Source organism: Hordeum vulgare, chromosome 2H (assembly GCF_904849725.1).
Source record: "Hordeum vulgare subsp. vulgare chromosome 2H, MorexV3_pseudomolecules_assembly, whole genome shotgun sequence".
Lineage (NCBI taxonomy): Eukaryota > Viridiplantae > Streptophyta > Magnoliopsida > Poales > Poaceae > Hordeum > Hordeum vulgare.
In genome coordinates, this window is record NC_058519.1 from 15,028,641 (window position 1) to 15,055,356 (window position 26,716).

Consider the following 26,716-nt stretch of genomic DNA (forward strand, 5'->3'; position numbering starts at 1 on the left):
TTCTCAACAAAGGTATGGTTTCTCTTCCCGGCCCTGGTTTATCCTTAAAGTTTGTGCTTGTGCCTTGCTGGTTCGGGCGAGTTGTTGTCTTGGTCGTTGAGATGTCAGCCTTTGATCCGTGGTGCAGCGACCTCCATTCGGCTGGTTGACTCCGGCACGGCGAGAAGCCACGTACGGATCATAGACGGAAAGACCTCAAAAGCTAAGTGAGCCAGCTAACAACAGCAGTTTATCTCTTGGCAATCCAAACAGGTAGAGTACTCCATAACTGCGAAGAATCATTTATCTTTTTCCGTTGTCCGGAGTCCAGTCCAGGACTTTACTTTGAAACTGGATCGCCGACGGCATGCACCTAAATATATATCCAGTTAGAACTTACAAGTGAGCCCGGCAAATCGTTGGGTGATGGAGACCGCGCTGGTGAGCGCCTCCCAGGGCGCCGTGCGGATCCTATTAGGGAAGCTCGGCAACGTGCTTGCCACCAAGTACGCGCTCCTCAGCGGCGTACGTGGGGAGATCCAGGAGCTCAAGGACGAACTGGAGAGCATGACCGGCTGCCTCCGCGACCTGGCCGAACGAGACGACCACAGCCAGCAGGTAATATGGTCCGACTATTTGAATGACAAATCCTGGACCTCTCCTAATGAATTCCGGAGTTTAATGGCCTGCCGCGCGTGCTTATTTGCAGACGAGGATCTGGATGAAACAAGTGAGGGAGGTGGCGTTCGACGCGGAGGACTGCGTGGACAAATTCTGCCGTCATCTCGGCGAGCATCCCGGAGACGATCGAGGACTTGTGAGCTACCTTCGCAGGATAATCAGCCTCCTGCGAACGATGGGTCTGCGCGGCAAACTGGCCGCCGAGATCACGAGGCTTCAGTCTCGTGCCAAGGGCGTGAGCGACCGGAGGATCAGGTACAGGCTAGAAGACGCGACAGGAGCTGATCCTCGCAGCTCGAGCAAATCGCTCGATTCTCTCAGCTACAATCTGCAACGCTGGCTTCCAACCGGCGGCGGGGCAGACGACTCGGGCCTCGTCGGGATGGACGGTGCGACCAAGGATGTGGTCCGCCTGCTGGAAGGCGGCGCTCAATCTCGCCGGGTGGTGTCCATCGTCGGATTCGGTGGCCTCGGCAAGACCACCCTCGCAACCGCCGTCTACAACAGCCCGGAGCTGTCCGCCATTCAGTGCCGCGCTTTCGTCCCTGTATCCCAGACCTACGATCGCCGGTCACTTCTGAAATCCGTGCTGAAGCAGCTTGTGGTTGTGCCGGCGCAAACCCCTGTGAATAACCATCCCCTCCAAGGAATCAATAACTGGGGCATAAGCAGACTCCTCACAGAGTACATAACACAGTTGAGCAATAAGAGGTAAGAATATAATATGTTGAATTGACTATTTAACTGTTTGCTGCAAATGCGAGCGATAGGATACTACATGTTGATAGCAAAAATTCATGCTTTCTATACTTGCATATGCTTTAATCTTTGTATACTCCCTCTATCACTGTTTAGAAGGCACGTTTGGAAAATCTCTAGGACCAAGGTAGTCATCGATTGGTTATGGGATGTAGTAGGTGTAGATGTTAATGCGCCTAATCAACTAAGAAAATACTAATACTAATGCGTAAGCAGCAAATTAGGAGGACGCATGCATGAATAGTACTAGTACTAATTAATGAGAGCAATTGCTTTCACGCCTTAAACCTTGTCTATTTTGGAGATGCACGTAAGTTTAACTGTGTCTTCTAAACCGTGACGGAGGGAGTACTTGCATCTTTACAAAAAATGATGATGACATCAACTACTCCACCCGTCACGGTTTAGAAGGCGTGCATGTAAATTCTCTACAACCTAGGTGGTTATTGATTGGCTGTGAAATGAGTTAAAAAATAGCATTCACACTACACATGCATATAAAAGTAGTGCAACAGAGTACTAATTAGAAGTTAGGAATAATTGCAATGCGCCTTAAACTTTGTCTATTGTGAAAATGCACGTAAATTTAACTGTGTCTTCTAAACCGTGACGGAGGTAGTAGATGTGTATGTCATATCCACAAGATAATATTGGAATTCGTCCACGAATTGGCCACATCAAAAATCAATGAACACGCACACAAACAAAAACATTTATAGTCAAGAGCCCTTGCCGTGCCCCTTTCTTTCTATTTCCTAGCAAAAAAGCTTGTTCATTGCAACGCAAGAAAAAAATACCACATACCCGTAACCCATAAGCATGACATAAGACCCCAATAGGTCTACGCCCTTTATTTCAACACATGACATCCCATTTGTGTTTCCGCTTATTCTCCTTATCACCCTCGCCGTTGGTGGCCACGGTGCTCTTATGATCATAACCCATTTGAATATGATCAATTCTAAGGCGTCTCTCACTCGACATAAGTGTGCAATCTGCTTTTATCCGTGAGGTTTTGATGAGGCATGAAAATGTGGTTATAGATGGTTTCTTTTCTCTCCAATCTAATTTTTCTTAGGCCTTCATTACTAATCCGGATCGTCAGCGGTATGAAAAAAACGTACCATGTGCTATTGATCAAGATTGCACCCTAAATAACATTTTTAATATAGATTGTTTTAGTTTAACCATATTTTAAAAATAGTTAATAGGTAAAATAACATCAGTGTTTACTAGGGGAAGTTGCTCGGCTTGGTATCCCCCTTCCCCGTAGAAAACCAATCACAAGTCCCTCCTTGTAAACGGAAGGTTCTATACTTCTTGTTATGCCAGTTATCATAACGGTCAGTTATAGAAATCTTTCTTATGGTTCTATTGTGAAGAGGTGGAACCAGATTATCTACCTTTGCCTTGGCCTGTAATTCTTAAGGTATACTTCAAATTCTACACATTTTTCTAAGCAAAATTCATATATAAGATGTTAAATTGGAAGTTGGGTTCAAAAGGTACGGATATATTGAAAACCAAAAATCTGCCTCAAACTGGTCCAGGGTTGTTTAACAGAAACGGCGGGGTTTTCTATAAAAGCGAAAATCTGCCAAAAAGACTGAACCCCAGATTGATTAACGGAAATAACAAGGGTTTTCTGCAAAAGCAAAATTCTTTCTAAAATCTAGAGACGTTGATTCTCAGAAAAGGCATGCAAAATGGCTTGATGGACAGGCGGGATATAGGTGTATTCTCTTTATTTTTCTTATTAGTTTTGTCTTCTTTTTCACGGTACAACCAAGCTACTCAGGTGAGCCACAAACACCATGACTCGATACCGATGCCTAGTCCTACACGGCCTACACGGACTCTAACACTAAACCTTGCCTAAACTTGAACCGAACTAATGGCATGTACTTCCTCTGTTCCTAAATATAAGACCTTTTAGAGATTGTACTATAAACTACATACGGATGTACATAGACATATTTTAAGTATAAATTCACTCATTTTGCTTCGTATGTAGTCTTCTAGTGAAATCTCTAAAATGTCTTATATTTTGAAACGGAGGGAGTACTATGTAGGCAGCACCTCGTGCTGCCCCATGATATCCACATCAGCACACACAAAATGAAGCTACCATTCAGTTTTGTATTCAATCTATGTCCATAGCCTTGTGACGTGAGCTATTTTGTTCTCTCTTCCTACCTTTTGTTCTCATCTCACATGAAGTTTATTCTTTCTTCTCCCCCCATGGACCACACCTTCTCACCCTGAAGCTGCTGCCTCCTGTGCAAGATGCACCTTGACTCTGCAAGCTCTCCCCTCCATGGCAGCTTGCCTCCGACGTGGTGCTGCGGGGCAGTGGTCCAGCGTAAAGGGTTGGCCGTGCCCTAATATTACTCAACCTGCTGGACACCTATAGACGTACGCACTACCAATTAACTCTACCTTTACACATACATGTTGTGGCTGACTTCCAAAGTAACTAAGCCACGCGACGCACACAAAGGTTTTTATTCAAAACTAGCATCTCTCAAAATTAATCTAACACACACACCCTAAAATTTACTGTTTGACCAAGATAAAGCAAGATGTTACTACAATTTGGAACTTCTTTATTCGTTTTTCAATCAGGTTCACCCTCTTTGATTATTGTTTCAAAATTGATTCCTTTTTGCACCCTTCTCTACCCTAGAAGTAATGTACTTCAGTCTAGCTGTTGGTATGCTAAGGACGGCAGTACCGTTAGTGATCGAAGATTTCTTCGAAGGTAGATGCACTACCCGACTGGACGCTTACACCGAGGGCCGGCCCCCGTCGGCGTAGGGACGAAAGACGTCGGCATACGCCTATGCTGATGGGGGCCGTCGACATAGAGCCATCATCAACGCGCACGTCGTGTATCTGGCTGCGGCCATCGACATGGAAACGTCGTCGGCATATGGACCTTTGCCGTCAGTTTTCATACAGCCGTCGGCATGGATACATCGTCGGCAAACTGTTATGTATGACGGCGGCTGACGGCACCGTCGTCACATTTCACCCAAATGCTGACACGTTGCATGGCTATGCCAACGGTGGTCGTCGGCATAGTTGTCGCCCCAGGGAGCTACCAGATGCCGACACGAGGCGTGGCCATGCCGACGGCCGCCGTCAGTCCCGTCAACATAGATTTAACGACGACAACCCGTCGTCTACTACCGAACCTCCAAGCCCACGCGTATGCCGACGGCTGCTCTATACCGGCACTGACCGTAGGCATAGCTCAACCTATGCTGACGGGCTTTCTGTACCGACGGGGACTGTCGGCATAGCTCGACCTATGTCGACGGCCTTTCTACCTCGACGGTTTCTTGTCAGCCGTCGGCATAGCTCTGTCTGTGCCGACGGGGGTCGTCGGCATAGATTAGGCCGTCGGGACAAAGGTTTATTCCGGTAGTGATGTTAGTGGAGGATAGTAATGGTAGTGCATAAAGACAAGCAATACTACCTAGGTCTGGGCCCTCCCGGAAGATGTAACATCCTACTCCTCCTATGGTGGTTATATTACACGAGTGCTTGCCAGCGATCAAGAGGATCACATCAGAGTGGTTTCTTGGGTGACGAGTTCCTGGCCATTGGGGTGGCCGATAAACAAGTGGGGTAGGATAAACCCTAGTGTTATGTGGTTCTAGAATATCTTGGATTCCTTTTGAGAGGGCCTTAGTTTGCTTTCTAGACCTGATTGAGCTAGGGTTACTTGGCCTGGGTTGGACACGTGGGATCCCAACTGTGGGTCAAACCAGATCATGTCACGCGCCGGTCATTTGTCGTGACCTTGTCTCTCAAGTAGTTCTGGTGCTAGGCTGGGCCATGGACCTTAGTGGCTAACTCGGACCGCTAGGGTTGACTTAGCGAGCCCCTTGTCTTGCTAGTGGCAAAGGAAAGATAAAAAGGAGACACCACAACTCAGTGGTTATTTGTCACACGTAGGCACCCGACTAGAGATATGAATGGCGCCTGGGACACCCGAGTGGGTCGCTTCCATCCGGTGACCCAGCGGTGGAAACATCGTTCTGAAGCAAGGTCTTAGACTTTGATGCTCGAAATTCTAGGCGCTCGGGCCCCGACTTGTGGCCCATTGAGGACACGACATCGGGGTCCTTGGCTTAGATGTGCCCGAGAGACGTGTGGCCTATGAGGATGAGTGTGAGTGCATGTGGCTAGTGGGTCTCGGGTTTTTCCTCGAGACATGATTTGTTTGGCGCCTCCTTCTTGTCCGCACTCTAGTGATTGGATGTAGGGGCATAGGTCGTGTTTGTTCAAATGGTCATGGGAGAGAAAGATTCCCACTATCTCCCACCTCTTCTGGTTGAGTGTGTAGAGAAGAATGTGTGCCTCTAATGGGTTCGATTTGGTTCCCAATGCCAAACATTGCTAAGACTACTTATAGTGGGAGCACGGTACATGGTGGTAACATGCATACGCACGCAAAGGCAACGAGGCATATTAGCACCATTGTATAGTATTATGTTATCATCACATAAAGGTCAACAAGAGAAAATGATTTTACACGCTAATCAATGAAGTCATCTACATGCTACTACTACTATAATACTTTGCACAGTGAAGATAGTTACATAAACTAATGTCATATGCATGACGCTCGTATAACTTACTTCACATTATGACCAGTCCAACACCATCTGCTAGGCCATTGGGTCGGGGAAACGGGGCATCACTCACGTGGCGTGTTATGTTGATGTCTTAGATGATTAGGTAAAAGTTGAGAAGTGGTGTACCAAGGGGTGTCTTGGTATCCTACCCCCTATAAAGGTAGGTTGTATGGTGACGAGGATATTCCCACCGTGTAGGCTCACGGTGAGATAAGGCCCAATCAAGAGTCTATGCCCATAGGTGCTAAGGTCCAATAACACAACATGGGGTGGCGGCCCAGTTGAAGTGGATAGTTGTCGGGGAATAACACAACATGGGGTGGCGGCCTAGTTGAAGAGTGCCTAACCGCATGGATAAGCTCACATTAACCCGTCAATTTTGGATCCAATTCAGGATTTTTCTAAGACTCGAGAGCATGACGGATCCGACAAGGGCCAACCACGGAGACCACCATCTCCATCATTGATCAAGCTTTACCGTGACATTCACACCTTATTGGTAACCGCTAGCGCAGGTGATTTTCATTATTTTCATTCTCCTTGACAGAAAGTAGCAGCGACCACGAGGTTGAAGATACCTTATGGCCACCGAAAGACAATGCGCTAGATGAAATTCGCCGGCCGTATGACTACCCTCCTAAAGGTAGCCATGGACAAGAACAACATAGTTTCTCGGTCTATTACCAGCTAGCATACGTCTCTACCAGGAGTCATCCATATTGCTTCACTCGGAGTGTGGACATAGTCAGATTATTGCAGCCCAGCCCGTATGCTGGGTGGTGGGCTGACAACTCACTTGTAGCTAGGATGATTCTCCCCGACGATGTGACAATTCGCTTCATCGCTAAGATGACTAGCCATGATGTGATGAATTTTCTGCTCAACAGCATGATGATGTACTATGACGCGGGAATCTGGCTCCCTGGGAGCGTGATGACTCACCTCATCGAGGAGGCGGGTTGGAGGTGATTCTTCCTTTAAGCCATGTTTGATACTAGCGTATTTTAGGGAATTGGTGGGACTAACCCAGTCAAATCCCTAAATCCCTATGTGTCCCAAAACACCATTTGGTTCTAGTGTATTTGACATGTTTCATTCCCATTTTTCCCCATAAATCTTCAAACTCTAGTGCATTTTCTCAATATTCAATACACTAGCCCTACCTAGTGTATTGGGGATAAATGGGGATTTGAAGGGATTGAGGAAGGTTCGGGTTTCACTACCCAATCTTTGTGGGGATTATCCCCACCAATCCCCTCAAAAACCCTAGTACCAAACAAGGACTTAGGCCATGTTTGGTACTAGTGTATTTTAGGGCATTGATGGGACTATCTTGGTCAACCACTAAATCCACATGTATCCCAAAACACCGTTTAATTTGGTTCTATTATATTTGACATGTTTCATTCCCACATTTCTACATAAGTCTCCAAACTCTAGTGCATTTTTCTAAATACTCAATACACTAACTCTACCTAGTGTATTGGGGATAAATGGGCATTTGAAGGGATTTGGTGAAGGTTGGGGTTTCACCCAATCCCTGTGTGGATTAGCCCAACAATCCCCTCAAAAACCCTAGTACCAAACAAGGCCTTAGTGGGGTAATCGTCCTTTGGAAGAAGTATATGTCCAAGTGTAGAATTGGGTGGACCAAGCATGGGAACGTCATCGCGAGGCATGAATAGATGTTCCATCTGTTCCTGGTTCTTTGGGGCTCATGTGCTTCATTCAAAAAATCCGTACCGCTCTGATCCCTAAGGAATTCTGGATTTCTTTGGGAGTCGAGAAGTATGATGGCAACTGTAAACGGGGGACCTGATTGGATGATTACTTTGGCGCCATCCAGAATTGTGTTGGGGACAAACATGTGGCTACGTGACACCTTGCATTGATGTTGGAGGGGTTAGCTAGGGCTTGCCTCAGTGACCTGCCAACTGACAATATCTAAAATTGGAGATATGGGTAGGGGGTCTTTATAAAGAACTTCGAGAGCACATACAAGCGGTCAAGCAGTCTGAGGCACCATTTCTACCTTTGGCACAATATTGACGCTTCCACCGCATCTACATGCCTTCATTGGCACTACAATGTGCCCAACTAAACCACAAGCTCCCATCTTGGCTTGACTGGTGAAGAGCTAGAGCTGAGAAGCTCGACTCCAAGGTGATAACGTGTTGTATCTCGCACGAGGAGTAACTAACACGGGACAAGAGGACCATGCCAAACTCTTCTCCGGCAACCAGTCCGCGTCGCCAGCCCACTTCCAACAAACGCATCTGGTCGAGGTGGGAGTTGACCGATCAAAACGGGACCGCGCATGGCATTTGGAAACTCCATCTACCAAGTTGGCGTGCTAGCGCCAACCCCCCCTCCCCCATCGGCTCCCCACACCAACACCACCACCGCCAGCTAGAGCCACACCACCACTCACAGATCGGCCCCTAACCCTCCCCCCTCCACGTCGCCGAGAAGGGCAACTGGAATCTACCGTCAATACCAGTCGTGTTCGATGCCCAAGGGACGCTAACCATCGCCCCTCCCACCCACCCAGTCCTCGCCACAGGGACATGTAGCGCCTAATATCTCCCACCGCCACCACACTCCCCACACGCACTGTTTCCATCCAAGCCACCTAAAGACGCACACACTAGGAGGTGGTATCTCCTTTTTATTAATCCAGTGTTGGAACATAAAAGGGTATCATGCACCTATTTCCCTAGAGGTGACCCTGGGTATCGAACCCATGAGAGGAATGTTACCTTGAAGCAATGGTCTCTAGCAAGCTTTAGTCAAAGTGTCAAATCTAGTTGTTGACCAGATCAACATGCAAATAGTGATTTAAACAATTATAATAAAAGGAGGTACGAGTATGAGGTCTTAATGCTTACAGTCATGTATTTTTGTTGGGATCAAATAGGATATTAATTTGTGCTTGGTAAGTCACCCCTCAAGATGTGCTTGTTTCATACCAGAGTGGGGGATGTGTCCAAATTAATAACATCTTGACCAACACGAGTCTTGTATCTAGAATCAGTTGTCCTACCGAAGGCCCTATCTGTCTCGCGGGGTTGCCTCGGTAATTAAGATAATCAAATCAGACAAAAACATTGGGTGTTTAATGACTACACCTCAGGAATCCACAAGGATATGATCCATGTTACCCTACTAAACCTTACTGTCACCGATGGCTGGTATAAAACTTCACTATCCCCTTGCTCCTAGCCTCACCGGAACTCGATCACCATGATCTTGGGCATGTGCAGGGATGAAGATATCGCGCATAAGACAAGAGACACTTCATGAAGAAATTTTATTCCCACATACGGGATACTATGTCAAGGACTTCCATTGATCCCCTCAACAAATACCTTTGTTGCAAGGTTCATGTCTCAACCCATACCCTATCATCAAACTACTCACACATGAGGATGAGATCGCAAGAGGAAAACATTAAAGAACACATGTGGAGATTAATTGATTGCAATATGGTTTACAATGGATTCCTCGTGCGATGCATGGTTACAAGTATGAAGTAGATGCAAGAACACTATGGTGGTGGAGATGGCTAGGGTTTGTGGATAATGATGATGAAGGGGTTTTGGCTGTGTTCGAAGCTGTTCTATTGATATTTCGATGGTGTCCCCTTTATAAAAGTTGTTCAAGTAGACTAGCTACCTCAGGATCCATGCCAAACGAGGCGCTCGTGCCCGTATTAAACATCATCTTTTGCTCTGTCTCCGCATAGACACTTCCCATGGATTCTTTCTTCCTCCACTTTCATTCCTTTCCATTCCTCCACGTGATTCTTCCCTTTTTAGCCCATTTCCCATGGAAAAATATTAAAGAGATGATTTGTGAAATCATTATCATTCATTGGTCATTAGTAGCAATATCAAAGCAAATATCTTTGTTTAAGTCAAATATATCTATTTAAAAAAGGGAGAAATGAATGTAAAAATGTCACTCATCAGGAGGCAAGAGGCGCTTCCGCCAGTCACCAGTGCTGAGCCGCCGCTCGAAGGAGGTTCCCTACTCCTGACGAGTGCGGGGGAGAGAACACCCCGCCGCCCCTCAACACAAGGCACGACGAGGAGGGGGAGAGGGGGAGGATCCGCTAGCAGCCAAGGTTACCTCCCAATCGCTTGCGGAAGCGGCATTGGGGTGAGGACTACAAAGCTTTTGTGTGTCCAAAGAAGTTTGTATTTTTTAGTTGTTTGTTCAATAAGGAGGATACCCCCCCCCCCCCCCCCCCCGCGCGCGCCCGGCTCTGCATCCAGCGATGCGCATAGCCATCTTTGTTGCCTTATTAAATAAGGTCTTACAAAATAAATAGTTAAGTCAACCCAAAGTCACCTTCCCGTCGAAAACTATTGCCCGACCAACAAGATTGATGATGTTTCCTAACCTCGCGTCAACGCACACAATGAACAGGTGGTTTCATCAAGCCGCCCGCTAACTAGCTAAGAACACCAACGGGTCTAGCAGACTGAGCATGCACGGCATGCACATGCTATCGAATTTGTTGTTGCCATCTTTCGCCACCTCATCTTTAGGAATCAATGTATTACCTTGCCAGACCCTTCTGCTATTGATGCCACCATGATGCGAGACAAAGTCGGCCTTCTACGCTCGCCCATCAAATGATATCCACCACCGAGACCACACTCCACCCTGCCACCAAGACTCGTTGTCGTTGTTACTGCTGATGGTTCACCGCTCCACCTTGGTCACCACACGAGAAGCATGTGTCCAGCCATCGAAGCCAAACACTTGCCCCTCCAGCTGATATACAACCCCAATGATGATACACCCATGAGAGTGACGACGTGGGAGCCTAACCCTCATTCGATCCGAAATCGGAATGTGGTGTTTCCCCTGGGGCACAGAGGGAACACGAATCTCCACACGACACCCCAACGATATAACGACGCCCACCTGTGCTACTGTCGATGGTTCCGACAGAGGCTGGACCAAGCTTTTGCTAGCAAACTCACCTCCATCACCGGCTGGTCCACCACATCCTCCTCCGCCGTCATCCAGCGGGGCGGAGCCAGGATTTGAGTATGAGGGGGCGAAGAATAAAGTGGTCATATCGTAAGAAATAATCAGGAATTGTAACGTGGGGACGTGCGACACTAAACCTTATGGTGCGGCTCAATTTCCATGAGGCGATCGGCCCCACTGTTGAGGGAGTGCATGTCCAAGACAACATGTTGCCGCTTTGGCTCACATACATATATAGCATGCCGTGCATTCAGCCAGTCTGAACAAAGCATGGTCTAAAATTTTAAAATACCACCGAAATAAAATCATTTGGATGTCGTGTCAAAAACTTGCATTTTTATTAGAATAATTTTTCCTCTATTGTTGCCAATTAGATCAAACAAAACTATGGGAAAAACTATCAAATAGTTTGAAAATTATACATAATGGCATACTAATTAAGTATACCTTGTATGTAATGCTCCAATAATAAAAATTAGTACTCCCTCCGTCTCAGTTTACAAGTTCGACACATATACCTAGGTCGTCAATTTATCCAACTTAACGAGAGGCATATATAACAAAAAAAAATCATTAGAGACTTTAGATGTTCTATTTTCTAATGATATAATTTTATGTTAAATAATATATTTTATATAAGTCAAATTAACGATCTAGATACACGTGCATGCCTTCTAAACTGTGACGGAGTGAGTACTTTGTTTGGCGATGCATAGCCATGCAGTAAGACTTGTATGTATAGCAGTTACGTGTAGATTGGCGTGCTCAAGGATCAAAAGCGGTTAGAATGCTTGCTTAACTAGGATCATCGGCGGAGTCCAATGCCCAGCAGGTCAGCAAGATTAAATCAGGAGAGGCTGGATAGTACCACGGCAGTATAGATCAGGGACCAAAAGCGGTTTGATCTGCTCGCGGCTGCCGTGGCGGCAAGCATAGGCGCAGTGGCGGAACCAATTGATAGGTTAGCAGGTTACGCAGGTTTTTAGGCTTTCACGAGACCATAAATGAGCTATTTTTGGGCTGGGTGTTCACAGCGCAAAGTATGTATGGGCCTGGGCCTTAAGTACATAGTATTAATTAACAGTTAACTATGTCCATTGGTACTACTACGAACATAGCAGATCGCTTGGGGGATGCGAACGAACCCTGCTCGCCCCCCTATCTCCGCCCCTGATCCAGCATGCCCCATAAGGACATCCATGCTGATGGGAAACCTCCCGTTACCTCAGCCGCAGCGGAGTCACCGCCAGGAACGATCCTCGTCTGGATGAGCCACCGCTGGCGGAAGAATCCTCATCGTTGCGCCACGGACATCGGATGACACACACATTGAAGCAGGATACCGGCACGGATCTCCATCACGATCACGTCTCGGAGCCATGGCGAAGGAAGGAAGGCAGCAGGGCTTTGCCGCGTGGCGCTCCGCCGGCAGCAAGGAGAGGGGCGACGGTAGCCCAAGCCCTAGATCATATCAGGACGAAGTGAGGGAGGAGATTGGATCGGGGTCTTTTTTTAGATGTATATATCTTACTCTCCATATATGCAACGTTTCACATATGGGGCATGTACGTTATTTTTCTTCCTCATTTGTTTTTAACATAGTATAGGCGCAAACACTCATATACACTCATTTCTATGAACTCACACACGCACATCCTACCCCTATGAGCACCCCCGAGAGACTGAGCTGGCATATCATCTTGAAATTTACGAAGTCATCGTAGGCACCTCGTCATCGACGGAAACGTCTCCTCCCACTGAATGCGCATCGCAGGAAATCCAAAAATAAATCTAAAAATAAATGCAAACATTAGGATTTAAACACTGAGGGACCGAGGATACCACAGTCCCTCTAACCATTCAATCACAGGTTGGTTTGCATTTTCCTTCCCGTTAATATGTCAATTTCCATTCTATAGGAGTGTATTCACGGATTGTATTATAGGAACGTGTATGCCGGTTAAGAGTGAATCCATGCCAAGAATATTGATATATCACAAATCTGGGCACAAATACTCTACTGATACTATTCATAGTGGAATTTTGATTTGAAATGTAGTAAAAAAAACTTTTATGATATTTTAGCAATCAATTAGTGTTTTTTGTAGGAATTTTTTGATCTAATCATTTTCAATCTTGATAGTACAACAAACACTAGAAATAATAAAAAATACATCCGTAAACAACCTAGCGCTGACTATAAGTACTGAAGCGAGCCGAAGGCGCACCGCTGTCATCGCTCCTCCCTTGCTGGAGCCAGGCAAAACATGTTGTAATAGATAGTCGGAAAGTCATCCTTCTAAGGCCCCATACAGGGCCGGTCCTGAGTTTTTGGGGGCCAGGGCAAGCCTAAAATTTGGGGCCCTTAATATAGCACTATACATATGTATGCATATGAATATAACAATGTTGCCAGTGATCACATAAATGCATTGGAAATAAACATTCGTATCAAATTATTTGTGCATATTTGTTACCTTTAAAAGTATTCTAACAATACTCTCACTTATGATGGATCAATAGCTCTCCCCTTTGATTTGATCAATTCAACCACACGGTGTTTCCTTTTCATTTCCTTTTATCAAAACCGATATATTCTAGTCGACATGATGACACACCCAATGCTAAAATTAAAAATAAATTGCATCAAAGAATGAACGCTGCAATTTGTGCAGGATATATGGGAGACAAATTACTTAATTAGCAATATATAACACTATATGGGGTAGGAAACAGAAAATGGCAATACGATATTACTGGGATAAGTCGGATCGGCATCGCTGATCACCTGATCTGGCGCTCGCCGATGATGAGATGTAGCTAGACGTGGCTTGTGACCGGAAATTCTCGGCGATGTGTGTGTGTGTGCATGCAATGCCTACAAATTAGAAATCAGAATCGGTGTAGTTCGCCGCGTCGCAACTTCCAAACATGCGTCAGTGCCATCCATCCGCCCACCATGGCCACATCCACTTTGACCCAGCATGGACGCTACCCACCGTTGTCGCCGGCTGCGTCGATCTAGGAGGAAGAAAATGCAACGAAGAGAAAAAGGAACATACTGCCCGGTTTTTCTGGTCAAGGAATAACGGATATTGAGGAATAGCGGAACATATCACGTCCTCACGTACGTACGATCGTGGAAGAGTTACAGGCTAATTTCCAGGACGTACTTTTTTTTGGATAAGTCATATCTAACTAGGGAACACGTACTTTTTCGAGAGGGAAGGTTAGGAAACACGTACAGGACGAGGAACAAACGAGTGCTATAGCCGTCAGCATTTGGGCCTCTCGGGGCCCCTCGTTTCTGGGGGGCCGGGGCGGTCGCCCCCTGCCCCCCCTCAGGGCCGGCCCTGGCCCCATAAGACCAACATACGAGAACAACAACCACCATCGATGAAGAATATAGCGTAGATCAGAAGGATTCAACCTGAAGACACACGAACATAGACGAACGATGACCAGATCCGAGCAAATCCACCAACGACAGATCCGCCGGAGACTCACCTCCACACGCCCACCATCAATGCTAGGCGCACCACCTAAACGGGGACTAGGCGGGGATACCTTTATTCCATCTTTAGAGAGCCGCCGCCGTCTCGCCTTGATGAGCAAAACACAAACCCTAAAAACTCGAGGAAAGAACTAAAAACAGAGCCCTCCCACCGGAAGGACCGGGATCCACTCAGCCCCCATGATCCTAAGGCCATCGGAGACGAGGCGGACCGACGGAAGGCAGATCAACCCTAGCTTTTTGTGAGGCGACGGCTAGTAGATCATTGAACCGGGTTTACGGACGAAGAAAAGTGCTATGGCAGCTGCACCCCCCAGTAGGCACGGCCCTGGTCGCGGCCGTGGCATGCACCGCCAGCGAGAGGCAGAGCAGGAGAGAGGTGACAGTGCCAAAGCACTTCTTGGTTATGTGGTGGCGTAGATCGATCCTACTTGTTCTCCCGTGTTGATTTGCACTAATAGAGCTGCCAGTGCACTTCATTGTTTGTAAGAAAATAGCAAAACAGAGTGCAATAAGGGTTTATGATATTAGTTACTTTTTCCTTTTTCGAGAAGGAGGTTGTACCCCATGGTTTTGTTAGCTTACTATTTTTTTGTTTTGTTTTTAGGTACTTAGTCGTTCTTGATGATGTGTGGATGCCAGCAGCATGGGAGGACCTGAATATGTTTTTTCCTGAGAATGGTAGAAAAAGCAGAATCATAGTTACTACACGTAGTCAGCATGTTGCAAGAAATTGTTCCACCTCTTCCAATGACCATATGTATGAGATGAAGCCCTTGAATACGGAAGATTCAAAGCTGCTATTCTTCAAGACATTGTTTGGGTCCGGCCAATGTCCGTGGAAGTTGCGGAAAGTCTCCACAGATATATTAGAAAAGTGCAAAGGGTTGCCTCTAGTGATAGTGAGCATAGGTCGTATGCTTGCGCAGAGGAAAAACAAGACACCCGCATATTGGCAAAAGGTATGTGATAGGCTGGGTGCTGAACTAGAGACAAACTCCACTTTAGAGGCAGTGGGCCGGATACTTACCCTTAGCTACAATGATCTGCCATACAATTTGAAAGCATGCTTCTTGTACCCGAGGATTATGAGATCAAAAGAGGTCCTTTGATTAGGCGCTGGGCAGCCGAGGGCTTCATCGCTGCGGTGCGTGGGCTGAGTTTGGAACAAATTGGTCAGAATTATTTCGACGAGTTCATTGGTAGAAGCCTGGTCATCCCTGGAGTGCTTTCAGATACCGGCGAGGTCAAGAGCTGCAAAGTTCATGACATTATGCTGGAAGTTATAACCTCCAAATCATTCCACGAAAACTTCATCTCGTTCCTAGGGAGTTCTACTTCTGAAGACAACATTAGAGCTGGCCATGACAAGATTCGACGGCTCTCCATCCATCCCGGTGGCACCAGGGAGAACAGAGGTTTTACCAGTCAATACTTGACCCATACCCGTTCTTTGACAATTATTGGCAGCACTACAAAACCAGCAGCCATCACTTTTTCACGCTTGACCCTCTTGAGGGTTGTAGACCTGGAAGGATGTTCATGGTTAAGAAATGAAGATTGTAAGGACATTTGCAAACTGTCTCTGCTGATCTACCTAAGTCTTAGAAATACTACCATATCCAAAGTTCCAAATGCAGTAGGGAAACTGAAAGAATTGGTGACACTGGATGTAAGGGAAACATCTGTGACTGAATTTCCCAGAGGCATCACAAAGCTCCAGAATCTGAAGCACCTATTGACAGGCAGTTATCAGTACTATACAAGGACACGAAGTGTTAAGCATCTCCTCACTGGAGTGAAGCTACCTCGTGGATTACGGAATATGTGTGCCCTGCAGAGGATTTCTACCATAGATATCAACAAAAGCTTCCGTTCAATGGATGAGCTGGGGGACTTGTCTCAGTTAACCAGGCTTTACGTGGTCAGCCATGAGGAAGACGAGGATAGGGATACAAGGAGCTGGGAACCCTTTGTTAAGTCCTTGGATAAGCTGAGCAGCTCCCTTCGGTACCTGTCATTTCAGCGATTAAGACGACCACCACGAGACATTGACGAAGGCCAGCCACGAGATGTTTCAGCAGGCCCACTAGATTTTTTAGCAAACCTAACATCCCCACCTCTCTTTCTTCACAGCCTACACTTGTGCGGACGGGTAAGTTTGCTGCCAGACTGGTTTTCATCTCTCAGTAACTTGGCCAGTGTGTCACTTCGAGAGACCTACTTCATCGCTGAGTTGATAGGGGTCCTAGGGCAGCTTCCCAATCTTCTTTCATTCAAGATATATGCATCAGGAATACAATCCACAGAAACTCGATTATGCTTTGAACAGGGTCGATTTCCCCGGCTGAAGCAACTAGTCCTGGATAATCCGTCAAATATCTCCGAGGAGATCAGCTTTTGCGGAGGCGCAAGTAATCTTGAGAGGCTCACATTGTCGATTGTTAATGTTCCCAGCCGAGGCATTTCAGGCATTGAAAACCTTCTGAAACTAAGAGAAGTTGAGTTCTTCGGCTCAATTGTTCAATCGCTGGTGGACACAGTCATGGCTGTGGCCAGAGAGCACCCAAATCATCCAAGAGTCAACAGGGAAGATCAACCCACTGAAGATCAACCCACGGAAGCTCAACCCACGGAAGATCAACCCACGGAAGCTGCTTCAAGCCTTCAACCCACGGAAGATCAACCTGAGGACAGAAGCTGCCTAAGTATCTTGCTGGCAGGTACATTTCTAAAACATGGTTGGCATTCGTTTCTTCGTTGTTTTATGACATATACGACGCCGCACGTGTGATCACAAGAAATCGCCCCATCTTTGCTGACGAAACGCCATGCAGCTGTAGGCAGAATCCCTGGAGGCTGGAGGTGCTGCTAGAACCAATAGTAGACAACGTGTGTGCTGGAACTTGGGTCTACACTCTCCCTCGAGCCGAGGTATCCTACTGATGGCAACACACTGACATGGATTAGTTTTTGTGCGTTCCTTTCCTTCCGGCGCCCCTAGATGCTCTGTTCTGTAAATTTCATTCCTAATAGTATTAGCTCCTTGATGGAGTACTGTCAAGACTTGCGAGGGAACCTCTTTGTTTTAGACTTTCGAGTGATTGTTTGGAACCTCTATCTTTTGGCTAGTGTTGTCCGTGGAACATGGTAATTTTACAGCTTAAAGACTTTATAACCTTGCCTTCTCCTGGTGGAATTTTATTTATCATTTGTTATTATGGCTTGGAAAGTTCCAGTTAACCTTCTCGTGGACCGTAGAGTTATTGATTCTGATTGTAAGTGGGATTTAGTCAGAAATACGATGGATTCATCGATAGGTGAAGTTATCATGTTAATTTCGTTCAGAAAACAGATCGACTGTCTGTCCTTTGGAACCGCTAATCCGCTAGTTCAGTAAACAGATCGAGTCATGATTTACCTACGTTCTGGATGGCGATCCCCGAGCGACCGAGCTGCGGACGTTTTGGGACTTCTAAAACTAATTTACTGTATGAGGTTATTCAGGTGGGGCTAGCTGGATGAACTTGACAAAATAATGGAGGATTTCAGGAAATGAATATGGTATGGTCAGCAACCATTGACTGAAGTTGATGACACTAGTAGAAAACAGGGCTTTGGTCGAGGGACTGAAATCTCATTAGTCCTGGTTCACACACGAACTGGGATCTATAGTGCCATTGGTCCCGGTTCGTGAGGCCAGGGCGCCGGCCGAGCATCGTGGGCCATTGGCTCCGGTTCGTCTCACCCTTTTGGTCCCGGTTCCAGACACGAACCGGGACCAATGAGCCGGCAACCGTTCGTATCCCCCTTTAGTCCCGGTTGGTGACTCAAACCGGGACTAGGTGGTGGTGGTCACCGTTCATACAACCGTCGTATCCCTCTTTAGTCCCGGTTGATGGCTCAAACCGGGGTGGCGACCCTTCATATCACCCACTTAGTCCCGGTTTGTTGGTCAACCCGGGACTAAAGGTCCAAACGGTTCGCCTCCCGCGTAGCAACGAAAAGCACAACCGAAGCAGAGTCTCTTGCCATTCTCTGTTCTTCTCCTCTAGCGCTCTCCTCTCTTCTTCCTCTCTGCTTCCCCTCTCTTCTTCCATTCTTCTTCCACCATGCCAACTCGAACCAGAAAGGTGCTCGCACATGGCACGACCCAACTCGGTGTCATGTATACGAACGACAGCACGAAGGTGCCGCATTATCTTAGACAGTTGCAGGCGTGGCTTGACGCCGCAGAGGAGCATGGGGCTTTTTTGGGGCTTGATCTGGAGTACACGGCCAATCAACAAGGTGTTGCCGTCATCCAGCTATGTTTCAAACACCATGTCTTGATCTTACAATGTGTGAGGTAAGTTTTGAGGCTTTCTTTGATCCAAGGTTATGAAAATTGCATATAGTGATCTTCTCTAGGTTCCATTGGATAGCAATATGCAGTTTCTGTTGGAAATATGCCCTAGAGGCAATAATAAATTAGTTATTATTATATTTCTTAGTTCATGATAATCGTTTATTATCCATGCTATAATTGTATTGATTGGAAACACAATACTTGTGTGGATACATAGACAAAACACTGTCCCTAGTAAGCCTCTAGTTGACTAGCTCGTTGATCAAAGATGGTCAAGGTTTCCTGGCCATAGGCAAGTGTTGTCACTTGATAACGGGATCACATCATTAGGAGAATCATGTGATGGACTAGACCCAAACTAATAGACGTAGCATGTTGATCGTGTCATTTTGTTGCTACTGTTTTCTGCGTGTCAAGTATTTGTTCCTATGACCATGAGATCATATAACTCACAGACACCGGAGGAATGCTTTGTGTGTATCAAACGTCGCAACGTAACTGGGTGACTATAAAGATGCTCTACAGGTATCTCCGAAGGTGTTCGTTGAGTTAGTATAGATCGAGACTGGGATTTGTCACTCCGTGTGACGGAGAGGTATCTCGGGGCCCACTCGGTAATACAACATCACACACAAGCCTTGCAAGCAATGTAACTTAATGTAAGTTGCGGGATCTTGTATTACGGAACGAGTAAAGAGACTTGCCGGTAAACGAGATTGAAATAGGTATGCGGATACTAACGATCGAATCTCGGGCAAGTAACATACCGAAGGACAAAGGGAATGACATACGGGATTATATGAATCCTTGGCACTGAGGTTCAAACGATAAGATCTTCGTAGAATATGTAGGATCCAATATGGGCATCCAGGTCACGCTATTGGATATTGACCGAGGAGTCTCTCGGGTCATGTCTACATAGTTCTCGAGCCCGCAGAGTCTGCACACTTAAGGTTCGACGTTGTTTTATGCGTATTTGAGTTATATGGTTGGTTACCGAATGTTGTTCGGAGTCCCGGATGAGATCACGGACGTCACGAGGGTTTCCGGAATGATCCGGAAACGAAGATTGATATATAGGATGACCTCATTTGGTTACCGGAAGGTTTTCGTGCATTACCGGAAAAGTTTCAGGCTCATCGGTAGTGTACTGGGAGTGCCGGGAGGGGTGTCACGCCCCAAGGGGTCTCATGGGCTATGGGAAGAGATAAACCAGCCCCTAGTGGGCTGGAATAAGTTCCCACTAAGGCCCATAAGGTTTGGGAAGGGAAAAACACAAGGTGGAAAGAGTTTCCAAGTGGGAAGGTGGAATCCTACTCCAAGTAGGATTGGAGTAGGACTCCTCCACCTCAAATTTCGGCCAAACCTTGAGGGTTTGAGGCTGCCTCCTCCCCTCCCTCTGTCCTATATATAGTGGGGTTTTAGGGCTGATTTGAGACAACTTTGTCACGGCAGCCCGACCACATATCTCCACGGTTTTACCTCTAGATCACGTTTCTGCGGAGCTCGGCCGGAGCTCTGCTGCGACGAGAACATCACCAACCTCCGGAGCGCCGTCACGCTGCCGGTGAACTCTTCTACCTCTCCGTCTCTCTTGCTGGATCAAGAAGGCCGAGATCATCGTCGACCTGTACGTGTGCTGAACGCGGAGGTGCCGTCCGTTCGGCACTAGATCGTGGGACTGATCGCGGGACGGTTCGCGGGGCGGATCGAGGGACGTGAGGACGTTCCACTACATCAACCGCGTTTACTAACGCTTCTGCTGTACGGTCTACAAGGGTACGTAGATCACACATCCCCTCTCGTAGATGGACATCACCATGATAGGTCTTCGTGCGCGTAGGAAATTTTTTGTTTCCCATGCAACGTTCCCCAACAGTGGCATCATGAGCTAGGTTCATGCGTAGATGTCTTCTCGAGTAGAACACAAAAGTTTTTGTGGGCGGAGATGTGCGTTTTGCTGCCCTCCTTAGTCTTTTCTTGATTCCGCGGTATTGTTGGATCGAAGCGGCTCGGACCGACATTACTCGTACGCTTACGAGAGACTGGTTTCATCGCTACGAGTAACTCCGTTGCTCAAAGATGACTGGCGGGTGTCAGTTTCTCCAACTTTAGTTGAATCGGATTTGACCGAGGAGGTCCTTGGATAAGGTTAAATAGCAACTCATATATCTCCGTTGTGGTGTTTGCGTAAGTAAGATGCGATCCTACTAGATACCCATGGTCACCACGTAAAACATGCAACAACAAAATTAGAGGACGTCTAACTTGTTTTTGCAGGGTATGCTTGTGATGTGATATGACCAACGATGTGATGTGATATATTGGATGTATGAGATGATCATGTTGTAATAGATAATATCGACTTGCACGTCGATGGTACGTCAACCGGCAGGAGCCATAGGGTTGTCTTTAAACTAACATTTGTGCTTGCAGATGCGTTTACTATATTGCTAGGACGTAGCTTTCGTAGTAATAGCATGAGTAGCACGACAAACCCGATGGCGACACGTTGATGGAGATCATGATGATGGAGATCATGGTGTGACGCCGGTGACAAGAAGATCATGCCGGTGCTTTGGTGATGGAGATCAAGGAGCACGTGATGATGGCCATATCATGTCACTTATGAATTGCATGTGATGTTAATCCTTTTTGCACCTTATCTTGCTTAGAATGACGGTAGCATTATGAGGTGATCTCTCACTAAAATTTCAAGACGAAATTGTGTTCTCCCCGACTATGCACCGTTGCTACAGTTCTTCGTTTCGAGACACCACGTGATGATCGGGTGTGATAGACTCAACGTTCACATACAACGGGTACAAAACAGTTGCACACGCGGAACACTCGGGTTAAGTTTGACGAGCCTAGCATGTGCAGACATGGCCTCGGAACACATGAGACCGAAAGGTAGAGCATGAATCGTATAGTTGATATGATTAGCATAGAGATGCTTACCACTGAAACTATTCTCGACTCACGTGATGATCGGACTTGAGATAGTGGATTTGGATCATGTACCACTCAAATGACTAGAGAGATGTACTTTTTGAGTGGGAGTTCTTAAGTAATATGATTAATTGAACTAATTGTCATGAACATAGTCTAATGGTCTTTGCGAATTACAATGTAGCTTGCGCTATAGCTCTACTGTTTTTTATATGTTCCTAGAGAAAATTTAGTTGAAAGTTGATAGTAGCAAACTTTGGAGACTAGGTGTGTAAAACCGAGGATTGTCCTCGTTACTGCGCAGAAGGCTTATGTCCTTAATGCACCACTCGGTGTGCTGCACCTCGAGCGTCGTCTGTGGATGCTGTGCACATCCGACATACACGTTTCTGATGACTACACGATAGTTCAGTGCAAAATACTTGATGGCTTAGAAGCAAGGCACCGAAAACGTTTTGAAACGTCACGGAACATAAGTCATGTTCTAAAGAGATGAAATTGTGATTTCATGCTTGTGCCCTTGTTAAGAGGTACGAGACCTCCAACAATATTCTTTGTCCACAAAGTAAAGGAGAAAAGCTCAATCGCTGAGCGTATGCTCAGATTGTCTGAGTACGACAATCGCTTGAATCAAGTGGGAGTTAATCTTCCAGATGAGATAGTGATGGTTCTCCAAAGTCACTGCCACCAAGCTGTGAGAGCTTCGTGATGAACTATAACATATCAAGGATATATACAATGATCCTTGAGCGATTCGTGATGTTTGACACTGCGAAAGTAGAAATCAAGAAGGAGCATCAAAAGTTGATGGTTAGTAAAACCACTAAGTTTCAAGAAAGGTAAGGGCTAGAAGGGATACTTCGTGAAACGGCAAAACAGTTGCTGCACTAATGAAGAGACCCAAGATTAAACCCAAACCCGAGACTAAGTGCTTCTGTAATGAGGGGAACAGTCACTGAGGCGGAGCAACTCTAGATACTTGGTAGATAAGAAGGCTGGCAAAAGTCGAAAGAAGTATATTTGATATACATGATGTTGATGTGTACTTTACTAGTACTCGTAGTAGCATGAGGGTATTGGATACCGGTTTGGTTGCTAAGTGATTAGTAACACGAAATGATAGCTACAACGTAAACGGAGACTAGCTAAAGGCGAGGTGACGATACGTGTTGGAAGTGTTTCCAAGATTGATATGATCAAAACGTCGCACGCTCCCTCTACCATCGGGATTGGTGTTAAACCGAAATAATTGTTATTTGGTGGTTGTGTTAAGCATGAACATGATTGGATCGTGTTTATTGCAATACGATTATTCATTTAAAGAGAATAATGGTTACTCTATTTTCTTGAATAATCAGCTTCAATGGTTTATTGAATCTCGATCGTAGTGTTACACATGTTCATAATATTGGTGCCAAAAGATACGAGGAAATGATGATAGTACCACTTACTTGTGGCACTGCCGCTTGAGTCATGCCAGTATAATTTGCATGAAGAGGCTCCATGCTGATGGATCTTTATATTCACCTGATTTCGAATCACTAGTGACATGCAAATCATACCACATGAGCAAGGCCTTGTTTTCATTGAGATGAAATAAGATAGTAACTTGTTGGAAGTGATACATTTTAATGTATGCAGTCCAATGGATGCTGAGGCACGCAGTGGATATCATTATGTTCCTACTTCACTGACGATTTGAGAAGATACATGAGTATTTACTTAATGAATCACACAGTCTGAAATATTGAAAAGTTTAATTCTGTTTCAGAGTGAAGTTCGTCGTAACAAGAGGATAAACTGTCTATGATATGATCATAGAAATGAATATCTGATTACGAGTTTTGGTACGCAGTTAAGACAATGTGGAAATTGTTTCGCAGTTCATGCCACCTGGAACATCATAGTGTGATGATGTGTCTGAACATCATAGCCACGCACTATTTGGTATGGTGCATACTATGATGTCTCTTATCGAATTACCACTATCGTTTATGGGTTATGCATTAGAGACAACCACATTCACTTTAAATAGGGCACCGCGTATTTCCGTTGAGATGACACAGTATAGACTGAGGTTTAGAGAAATCTAAACTGTCGTTTCTTGAAAGTTTGGGGCTTCGACACTTATGTGAAAAAGTTTCAGTCTGATAAGCTCGAACCCAAAGCGGATAAATGCATCTTCATAGGATATCCAAAATAGTTGGGTACATCTCCTATCTCAGATCCGAAAGCAAAGTGTTTGTTTCTAGAAATGGATCCTTTCTCGAGGAAAGGTTTCTCTCGAAAGAATTGAGTGGGAGGGTAGAAGAACTTGATGAGGTTATTGAACCATCACTTCAACCAGTGTGTAGCAGGGCGCAGGAAGTTGTTCCTGTGGCACCTACACCAATTGAAGTGGAAGCTGATGATGGTGATCATCAAGCATCAAATCAAGTTACTACAAGCCTCGTAGGTTGACAAGGTCGCGTACTACTACAGAGTGGTACGGTAACCCTGTCTTGAAGGTCATGTTGTTGAGCAACAGTGAACCTACGAGTTATGGAGAAAGCAATGGTGGGCCCGAATTCCGACAACTGGCTGGAAGCCATGAAATCCGAGAGAGGATCCATGTATGAAAACAAAGTGTAGACTTTGGAAGAACTACTTGATGTTCATAATACTATTGAGTAAAGATGGATCTTTAAAAGGAAGACAAACGATGATAGTGATAAGTCACTATTAAGAAAAGCTCGACTTGTCGCAAAGATGTTTTTCGACAAGATCAAACAGTTGACTATGATGAGACTTTCTCACTCGTAGCGATGCTAAAGGTCTGTTAGAATTATGTTAGTAGTTGCTGCATTATTTACGAAATATTGCACGTAGGATGTCAAAACATTGTTTCCTCGATGGTTTCCTTGAGCAAACATTGTATGTGATACAAGCAGAAGGTTTTGTCGATCCTAAAGATACTAGCAAGTATGCAAGATCCAGTGATCCTTCAATGGACTGGTGCAAGCATCTCGGAGTTGGAATATACACTTTGATGAGATGATCAAATATTTTGGGTTTGAACAAGGTTTATGAGAAACTTGTATTTCCAAAAAAGTGAGTGGGAGCACTATAGAATTTCTGATAAGTGTATGTGGTAGACATATTGTTGATCAAGAAGTAATGTAGAATTTCTGTAAAGCATATAAGGTTGTTTGAAAGGAGTTTTCAAAGGAATACCTGGATTGCGCTACTTGAACATTGAGCATCAAAGATCTATGGAGATAGATCAAAAGCGCTTAATGAAAGTTTCAATAAGATGCATGACTTGACAAGTTTTTGAAGGAGTTCAAAATAGATCAGCAAAGAAGGAGTTCTTGGTTGCGTTGTGAGGTGTGAATTTGAGTAAGACTCAAAACCCGACCCCGGTAGAATAAAGAGAATAGACGAAGGTCGTTTTCTATGCCTTAGCCGTAGAATCTAAAGTATGCCATGCTGTGTACCGCACCTGATGTGTGCCTTGACTTAAAGTCCGTTGAGAGGTACAGAGAGTGATCCATGATTGAATCACTAGCAGCGGTCAAAGTTATCGTTAGTAACTAAATAGACTAAGGAATTTTTCTCGATTATGGAGGTGGTTAAAGAGTTCATCGTAAAGGGTTACGTCGATGCAAGCTTTGCCACTAATCCGAATAACTATGAGTAGTGAAACGGATCCGTATAGTAGAGCAGATATTTGGAGCATTTCCGAATAGCACGTAGTAGCAGCATCTATAAGATGACATAAAGATTTCTAAAGATCGCACGGATCTGAAAGTTTCAGAACCGTTGACTAAAACCTCTCTCACGAGCAAGACGTGATCAGACCCCATAACTATATGGGTGTTGGATTCGTTGGAATCACATGGTGATGTGAACTAGATTATTGACTCTAGTGCAAGTGGGAGACTGTTGGAAATACGCCCTAGAGGCAATAATAAATTAGTTATTATTATATTTCTTAGTTCATGATAATCGTTTATTATCCATGCTATAATTGTATTGATTGGAAACACAATACTTGTGTGGATACATAGACAAAACACTATCCCTAGTAAGCCTCTAGTTGACTAGCTCGTTGATCAAAGATGGTCAAGGTTTCCTGGCCATAGGCAAGTGTTGTCACTTGATAACGGGATCACATCAGTAGGAGAATCATGTGATGGACTAGACCCAAACTAATAGACGTAGCATGTTGATCGTGTCATTTTATTGCAACTGTTTTCTGCGTGTCAAGTATTTGTTCCTATGACCATGAGATCATATAACTCACTAACACCGGAGGGATACTTTGTGTGTATCAAACGTCGCAACGTAACTGGGTGACTATAAAGATGCTCTACAGGTATCTCCGAAGGTGTTCGTTGAGTTAGTATGGATCGAGACTGGGATTTGTCACTCCGTGTGACGGAGAGGTATCTCGGGGCCCACTCGGTAATACAACATCACACACAAGCCTTGCAAGAAATGTGACTTAGTGTAAGTTGCGGGATCTTTTATTACGGAACGAGTAAAGAGACTTGCCGGTGAACGAGATTGAAATAGGTATGCGGATACTGACGATCGAATCTCGGGCAAGTAACATACCGAAGGACAAAGGGAATGACATACGGGATTATATGAGTCCTTGGCACTGAGGTTCAAACGATAAGATCTTCGTAGAATATGTAGGATCCAATATGGGCATCCAGGTCCCGCTATTGGATATTGACCGAGGAGTCTCTCGGGTCATGTCTACATAGTTCTCGAGCCCGTAGGGTCTGCACACTTAAGGTTCGACGTTGTTTTATGCGTATTTGAGTTATATGGTTGGTTACCGAA

At 45.5% G+C, this 26,716-nt stretch overlaps 1 pseudogene; it reads left to right on the plus strand.

The window, feature by feature from the left end:
* The first annotated feature begins 133 nt into the window (after positions 1-133).
* LOC123429201 lies at positions 134-17,721 on the plus strand (annotated as a pseudogene).
* Positions 17,722-26,716: the final 8,995 nt, after the last annotated feature.